Genomic DNA, 7,840 nt, shown 5'->3' with positions numbered 1-7,840 from the left:
TACTACATACAACAAGCATACAAATTGCCCACTTTTTTTTTAAACAAAATGCATTACGTTACACCGCCTCTAAATATTCATCCCTGAAGATTTAACATCCCAAACGCACCGAACTATATGAGCTGGCACCAAACGAGACTGTGTGTGAGACCTGACTAGCACAGCAGACTTTGTTGAGAAACTGACATGCATTCATTACTGTGCAGCTTCTGGTTCCCATCAGTTAAATGCAGAATGGTCTGATGCTGTTTGCCTTCTGTGTAGTTTCAGTCTCTGATGTCTACAAGACTCTCAACTCTACTCCGGGAAACCTGAAGAAACAGAGCCCTCCAGTGGCCAAACTGAGCACCTGCTGCTGAAAGAAATAGGAGAAGAAATTCACGCATTGTTTGCATTGTGGAATAATTCCTCAGCATATCTAATTTGCCACAAAGAAAATCAGTCAAATCAGTGGGATTAAATAAAATAACAAAACAAAGCAGTATTTAGTGTTTTTATGAAATAAATTACATTAAATGATTTATCTTATATTGTCTCCTGAATGCTGCCAGCACAGTCTGTTGTGTTTATATAAATGTGTCACCTGTTGCACCTTTAACAGGGAAAAATGAATCAGTCAGCAGCAAACAGAAACACTGGCTACAGCAGCATCCACTTCTTATGTTTTGGAAGGACTCGCACACAAAAAGCAAGTATTCAAGAATGCATCATACTATCATTGTTGCAAGTGACACTGTTTTAGTTGAGCTGCAGACTTTTATGGGTATAAAACAATGAAGAAGTTTATAGTGAAAAAATATATGCAAACGCAGTGCAGACAAACAACACGATCACAGACAAGTCTAAAAAACAACCCTGAAGAAAAACAAGTTGCTTTTCTTTCTGTTTTTGTATCCCCGGGAAGTGAAAAGCAAGAGAAACATTTATATTTTTGCCATTTCCCAGTAATCTGTATCAGATCCTCAAGTAAAGATCATCGAAACAACCTGAGCAATCACACATGATGAATTTTTAACAGGAAAGAAAAAACCTTACATAAACTATTCATCCAATCAGTCGTGATGAAATGTGTTCATGTAGAATAAAATGCAACTTTTAATTATGGGAGACGTTAATGGACAGAGAATTGTGTCAGTGAATGCCATCAGGGGTTTGTCAGCGATATTATTCTCATGTTGTACCTTTGTCCCACCTGATTTCCTTCATTAAACTGCAGCAGGATAGATGGAGGGTCTGCAGAATGACACACGACATGCAGAATCTTTTATGTTCCTCATTTTGTGTCATTTTAATTTTTTATAATTTTTTTAAATGTTGAATAATAATATTGTCTTATTAAATTATAATTCAAAGTGCTTCACAAACTTGCATGTCCTTACAAAAAAATTAAAGATTAAACAGGTATATTGTCACTGTGTTATGGCAAAGTTACAGCTATGTTGTGTTGGAGTGTGACATTCAAAACAAGACAGGTAAGTACAAATCCTTTATTTAAAATATAAAAGATAACAACATGAAAAATATTTTCATTACAGTCATGCATAAAACAGTTCCTCCTGTTCAAGGTCAACATAGCAGATCATCTCCCTCCAGCTCCGTCTATTCCCAGCATGCTCCTCTGTCACACCAACACTGCAAGTCCTCCTGATGGCTGACCCCAGGTCTGTACTCCTCGCATGTTCACCTTTCCACCTGTCTCTCTCTCTCATTCACACACATGTATTTATCTTGCTTCTACTGTCTTTTATTCCTCTTCTCTACAATGCATGCCTCCACCGCTCCAGGCTCTGCATCTGCTCCCTACTGTCACCACAGATCACAGTGTCATCTGCAAACATCATAGTTCACATAGACTCCTGCCTCATCTCATCAGTCACCCACATCACCATTGGAAACAAGAAGGGGCTCAGAGCTGATCACTGATGTAATCTCATCTCCTGAACCTACCTGTCAGTAAAACCTACGCCTCAGCACTGTCTCACATCCTTATGTCTCATGACCTGGCCCATCCTCACATACTTCTCTAGATCCTCTAGATCCAAAAATACTCAGTGAAACTCATTCTGACCTTCTATATTCTTCTCTATCAACACTCTCAAAGCAAACGTCACATCTGTATTCCTCTTTCTCAGAATAAAGTCATATTCCTTACTGATGATCACTTCTCTTCTTAACTAGCTTCACAGTACAGGGCCCTTGGCAGCTCATAGTCACTGAGTCAACCACAAACTCCTTTTTTTTACTGAATTATTTAAGCACCATGAATACAAAGTAGAATATTAGTGAAGTAAAAATCATTTTACCATAATTTTCACCATCATCAGTCTTCTGCCAAATTATTTTAATGTTTCTACAGCTTTAGACAGAGCAGAGGATGGGATATAGGATATATGTCAGGTACATTTTTTAAAATAAGTTTACCAGAAGTTACAGAAGTGTATACATAGCAACTTTGTGTTACTCTGAGGCATGTATTTATGTCTACGTCTGAGTTACAGCTGATGGTTTTAGGTGATCCTTGTTACACTGTATTTAACTGCTGTTCAACTGTATTCAGTTTAACAGTAAAAAATGCCATGCATTTAAAGTGTGCATGTAACTCACATGGTATAACGGCAAGATATAAAATATTAAATTTTAGATATTTTATTGCTATAAAAAATGCATTTCATTTCAGCAACACATTGCAGAACATTTTGGACAGCGGCAACAAACGATTTGTATTGTTTCTTAAAGTGCTTAAAACAAGATAAACATTTTACATTGAGCTGTATAAAACGTATATAAAGACCCTTAGATGGAAGCTGAGTTTTAGAGAAGTAAAGATGTGGAGGGGTCATCAGTCTGTGAAAGAAACATTTTGGGGGTTCAGTCAACTAAAGATTCAGCGAATCTAGAGATTCTACACACAGAATCCATACATGCAAATTTAAACCCAGCAAACATCTCCTAATATTGGTGTCTATGGGGTGCAGATTTAATAAACTGAGGGAGTAAAATTAATACTTACACAAAGACACATCGATTTATCTTCCAAAGAATTATTAAATAAACATGTAGAAAATGGATATTTATCAAACTGTCTTACCGTTAATGTCATTGGCTGATTTTTGTGGTATTTTATTTGTTGTTCTCAGGGTCCCTGAGTGACAGAAGGATTTCAAACTTTTAAATAATAAAATATTTGCAGATATTAGACAGATGTCAGTGTAGGTCACATATAGAGTCATAAAGCATTCTGTTTTAATAGGAAGAGACACATTAAAATAGGACATAAAACAAGTCAAGAGTGAAAGTTACCTCTTGTTGTTTTTTGGGTTTTTTTTAAGCAGGACAGCTATGAAAGTGGCTACACAGGCAAAGACTATCAGTCCCACTGCTACACCTGATGCAATGATCCAGAAGGAAACTGTGAGAAAAGCAGGAAAAACGTGACACTATTTAACACTGACACATCAATCGTGGATCACAGTGAAATGTAGACCTACTGAAGTCATTGTTATTAGCTCCAAATTGACTCAGATATCATCACTCTATAAATCTGTGACTTTGAAAGAGTCTCTCACCATTATAATCAGCAGTAGCAGCAGCATACACCTGCTGGACCTCAGGAATCATCACCATCACCTCTCTGTGAGGAGCAGAGAGCACTCGTGCTGCACATCCCACCTGTGTGCTGTGTTTACATGAACCTGAGAGCACAGCTGTAGTGGTGACAGTGAATGTAGCGTTGGTGTTGGACACACTGACAGTGTTGTACTGTGAGAAGTTGAGGTGTTGTTGTGAGACGCTGAGTGTTACAGTGGGAGCAGGTCGACCAGTGGCTGAACAGGAAACAACCCACTCTTCAGTAGAGTTTGACTCTCTGACATCAACAACAGGTTCATGCAGCTCTGTGAAGGATCAACAAACACTTTAAGAAAAATGATTTAAAAATGAGATCAACATCTGACAAATTTTCATCTGTTATCTTTTTTGCTGGATCCTATTGTAATTTGAAGAAGGTAAAAGTTCTAACCATAGACTTGGAGGCAGGTTCTACCTGTGAAGGCTCCTTCAGGATAAGTGTTAAACAAACAGCGATAGCATCTTTCATCCTGCTCTGTCACATTCCTGATGACTAGGGAGCAGTTCTGTAGTCCAGTATGTTTAAACTTAACTTTATCTGTAAAGCTGTCATTCACTCTCTGACCAAAGTACTTGTTGTAAGTGGCAACATTTGTCTCTCCAGCAGCTGAAATTTTCTGCCATGTGACCTGAAGGACGTCTTTAGTCTCCAAGAGCTGACAGCTGAATTCAGCATCTTCTCCCACTGCTGCCAGCACAGTCTGCTGTGTTTGGATCATTGCTGCTGCACCTTTAACAAAGAAAAAAGAATCAGTCATCAGCAAACAGAAACACTGGCTACTGAAGCATCTGTTCCTTACCTGTTTGAAAGACTCCACACACAAAAAGTAGATACACAAGCACACAATCTGCCATCGCTGTTGCAAAGTAACAAGTTTGAGATGAATAGGAGACCTTTTTGGATATCAAAAGATGTAAAAGGTTGGTAGTAAGTGAATATATGCACACTGAAACTACACAGAAATCAGGGCAGACATACCACACTCTCACAGTTGAGTTAAAAAGTAACTGAACGAAAACAATTGCCTTCTCCTTCAATTCTTTTCTTTTTTTACACAAGGAAGTGACCTGCTTCAGATCACTTCCTTGTGCTTTCTCAGTAGTCTGTATCAGATCCTCAACAAGTTTACAAAAAACATCCTTTTTAACAGGAATGCCAAAAAGCAAAAATATTACCTCAAACAAATTATCCCATCAGTTATGACCTGGTCGTGACCTGATGTCACACGCACATGACCGTGTTTTTGCTGTTTGTCAGCATTACGTACTGTAATATGCAGACATTAATCTGAGACTCTTTGGATCTTTTCGAGTCTCATTAATTGTTGCATTAAAACAGATATTTCAATGTTGTATATCAGATATCTGAGAAAGAAGAAAACCAACTATGTGTTTGTGGTGTCGCAGAGCTGTATGACTGCACTTGTGTTCATTATGGGTCTGTTTCTATCATTTTTGTTTCTAACATGTGAATATTTGCACAGACTGAAAAACTTCATGTTTCATTCAGTTTATGCAGACTCAATATATCTTTGATTAAGAATAAAGATGTTTTACTATTATAGAATATGAATACGCTCTGTTATAGCACTCTGTATCATTTTAAACATAAACAGCTGGATGTTAAACCCTTTGACCCTCTCTCAGGTGTATGTGTTTTTAGTCACAGCTTTTTAATCAGCTTTATTAAACAGCGGTAGAAATGTGACCATGTGCCATCACTGTTGCAAATGGTCAAGTTTTAGTTAAAGTGCTCTGGGCATAACACTCAGAGATAAACAAAGTAAATATAGACACAGACTACACAAGAAACACTAAGCTTTAACACCCACAGGCAAGTGTGGGTGTTACTTCTGCATCAAGTTCCCGTTAGTCTAATGCAGAGGAGGCCTCTGGTTGTAGCGTATTTTTATTTAAAGTGTCATGGTCCTGGGTCTTTTGGCCCAGCGGTTTGTGTTTCTTACTATTATTATGATCTTGTGTTCTAGCTTATTCTGATTACTTGGGGTTTAGACTTTTTTGTTCCTAGGGTTTTGATTCTGTGCTCCCTCTGTTTAGTGTCTGCCTGTGTGTTCCCTCTGTTCTGTCTGTATCGTGTCTCTAAGTCCAGTCTGTGTATTTCCTGTTTTACATTGAAGGTCCATGTCTTATTTCAGTATTTCTAGTTTCGCTTCCTCTGTCTTGTTAGGTCTAATTTCTCCCGGCTGTGTTCCCACCTGTTCCTTGTTCCCTCATGTTCCTGCCTGTGTATTTATAGTGTGTGTCCTCCAGTGTTCAGCGTCATGTTGTAACCTCATCTTATGCTGTGTGTTCTCTTTGCCTGCCTGTGTAAGGTTATTTTTGTATTTTCAGTCTTGTTACTTTTGAGTTCAGCATTAAAGCTGTTTTGACTTCACGTTTTGCCTCGATGAGTCCTGCGTTTGTGTCCTCCGTACTGCCTGCCCGCACACAGCCTCGACATAAAGAGTCAACATGTTGCCTATTAGCTTCAGTAACTCTACCACTATATCACTGTATCAGGTGAGAAAAGGTCCTCCATCTCCACATAACTATGAAGCAGCATAGTTATCCTCTAAAGTCTCTGTTTACTTTGTTCCAAAGCAATCATCTTAACCAGAGACGACATCAGTTCAGTTTTCCTGATACTAATTTACAGGACTGAACAACAACAGCATGAGTTTAGATTCTAATTTAGATTTTATGTCCACTGCAGTTTAATTTGCTATCATTTAGTTAATATGAAAACAATGTTAGATGTTCAAGTCTCTAGTCGGCTTCATGTTCGAGTTAATCCTGTAATATAGGCTAATATAACTAAATCATTTTTTTTTTTAAAAATACAGTTAATTACTTTAACCCTTTCATGCATAGAGGTCACTACAGTGAACAGCTATTCAAAGGCTGTTTGCTTGTATTTGTGTCAGTGTTGATGGTGTACTTGCACATAAACCACTACTGATGTGTCACTCCATCACAACTCTGGTCATTTAATGTTACTATAGATGTATGACGTGTGTCATTTGAATTGTTGTTATTTAATCCTGTCATGCAGGAATTACGACAACCTCAATCAGGATTTTTTTCTTTAGGCATGAAAAAGATGAATAAAAATACTTAAAGAAAAAACTCCTGATTGAGGTTGTCATAATTCCTGCATGAATGGGTTAAACTTTTGCAATGAAAATAAACACAATAACAAAAAACAAACAAACATGTCCCCACAAGCAATTTAGGATTCAACAGCTTTATTGTGAGTGTGCGAGGACAGAGTTACAGTTATGCAGTGTTGGAGTGTGACATTCAAAACAAAACAGACAAATATAAAAAAATCTGGTATTAAAGTATAAAGTGTCAGAAATATCAGCATTATAAAAACAAAAATTAACAATTGAAATCTGGAAGAGTGGCTAAAGCTCAGCCCCAGCTGGGTCATGTTTAGGCACAACGAGCCTTAACAGATCTCCAACAAAAAGTCTGAAAAATAAAGGACTCGGGGTGTTGTAATGAGCCAAAGTCAAGAGCTCAACCTGACATACATGCTGTAGTGGGATCTTCAAAGTCAAAGTCAGTTTTATTTGTCAATTTCTTCAGATGTACTTGCCATACAAAGGAATTGAAATTACGTTTCACACTGTCCCATGCGTAGACAGAGACAACAATAAAGTGCAGATGCACAACATTTAGGTACATACAGGATGTGACAAGACAGGACCTACACATAACATATAATAAAGTGTTCCACAGTGCGCCCTGGAAAGTAGTGTACTTGTCTACTTGACGTAGTCCCAGGTTGTGGTTGGTAAGTAATCTTCAGAGAGCTGTGCAAAAGTTATTACCCTCAAACCTCAAAGAACTGAAGCAACATTGTAAAGAAGAATGGGCCAAAATTCCCCTACAATGATGCGACAGACTGATTAAGTCTCAGAAAATTATTTCTTCACATCATTATTTATAAAGCATTATTGTTACATGTCCTGAATCATGGCGTGTATTCAGATTATCACTGGAATGTAGTTTGGATTCACACAAAAAGGAAAAATACATTTAATCATCACTGCTGTGGGATGAGAAAATACTAAACATGACATCAAACATAATTCACTGTTTGATTTTATCATAAAAATACCATAAAGTTAATATTATTATAGCATTTAACAAAAAAAAATATATCAAGAAACCAAAATGAACCACACACAGTTTGCTCCACACTTGA

The 7,840-nt window shown here is 37.5% G+C and overlaps 1 long non-coding RNA gene across 2 annotated transcripts; it reads right to left on the bottom strand.

Moving 5' to 3' along the window:
• Nucleotides 1–1,473: 1,473 nt before the first annotated feature.
• On the bottom strand, nt 1,474–4,655 carry LOC106096584 (OX-2 membrane glycoprotein). Of its 2 annotated transcripts, XR_003216267.1 has the most exons (7): nt 4,607–4,655; nt 4,428–4,484; nt 4,019–4,357; nt 3,567–3,893; nt 3,301–3,409; nt 3,089–3,142; nt 1,474–2,844 (listed from the first exon to the last, which is right to left on the bottom strand). It is a non-coding gene; the product is annotated as an OX-2 membrane glycoprotein (long non-coding RNA). The 2 variants fall into 2 exon arrangements; XR_002058324.2 differs by having other exon boundaries at nt 4,428–4,650.
• Nucleotides 4,656–7,840: the final 3,185 nt, after the last annotated feature.

Source organism: Oreochromis niloticus, linkage group LG23 (assembly GCF_001858045.2).
Source record: "Oreochromis niloticus isolate F11D_XX linkage group LG23, O_niloticus_UMD_NMBU, whole genome shotgun sequence".
Taxonomy (NCBI): domain Eukaryota; kingdom Metazoa; phylum Chordata; class Actinopteri; order Cichliformes; family Cichlidae; genus Oreochromis; species Oreochromis niloticus.
The sequence above is the reverse complement of the archived record's forward strand: the minus strand, read 5'-3'. Positions and strand labels throughout refer to the sequence as shown.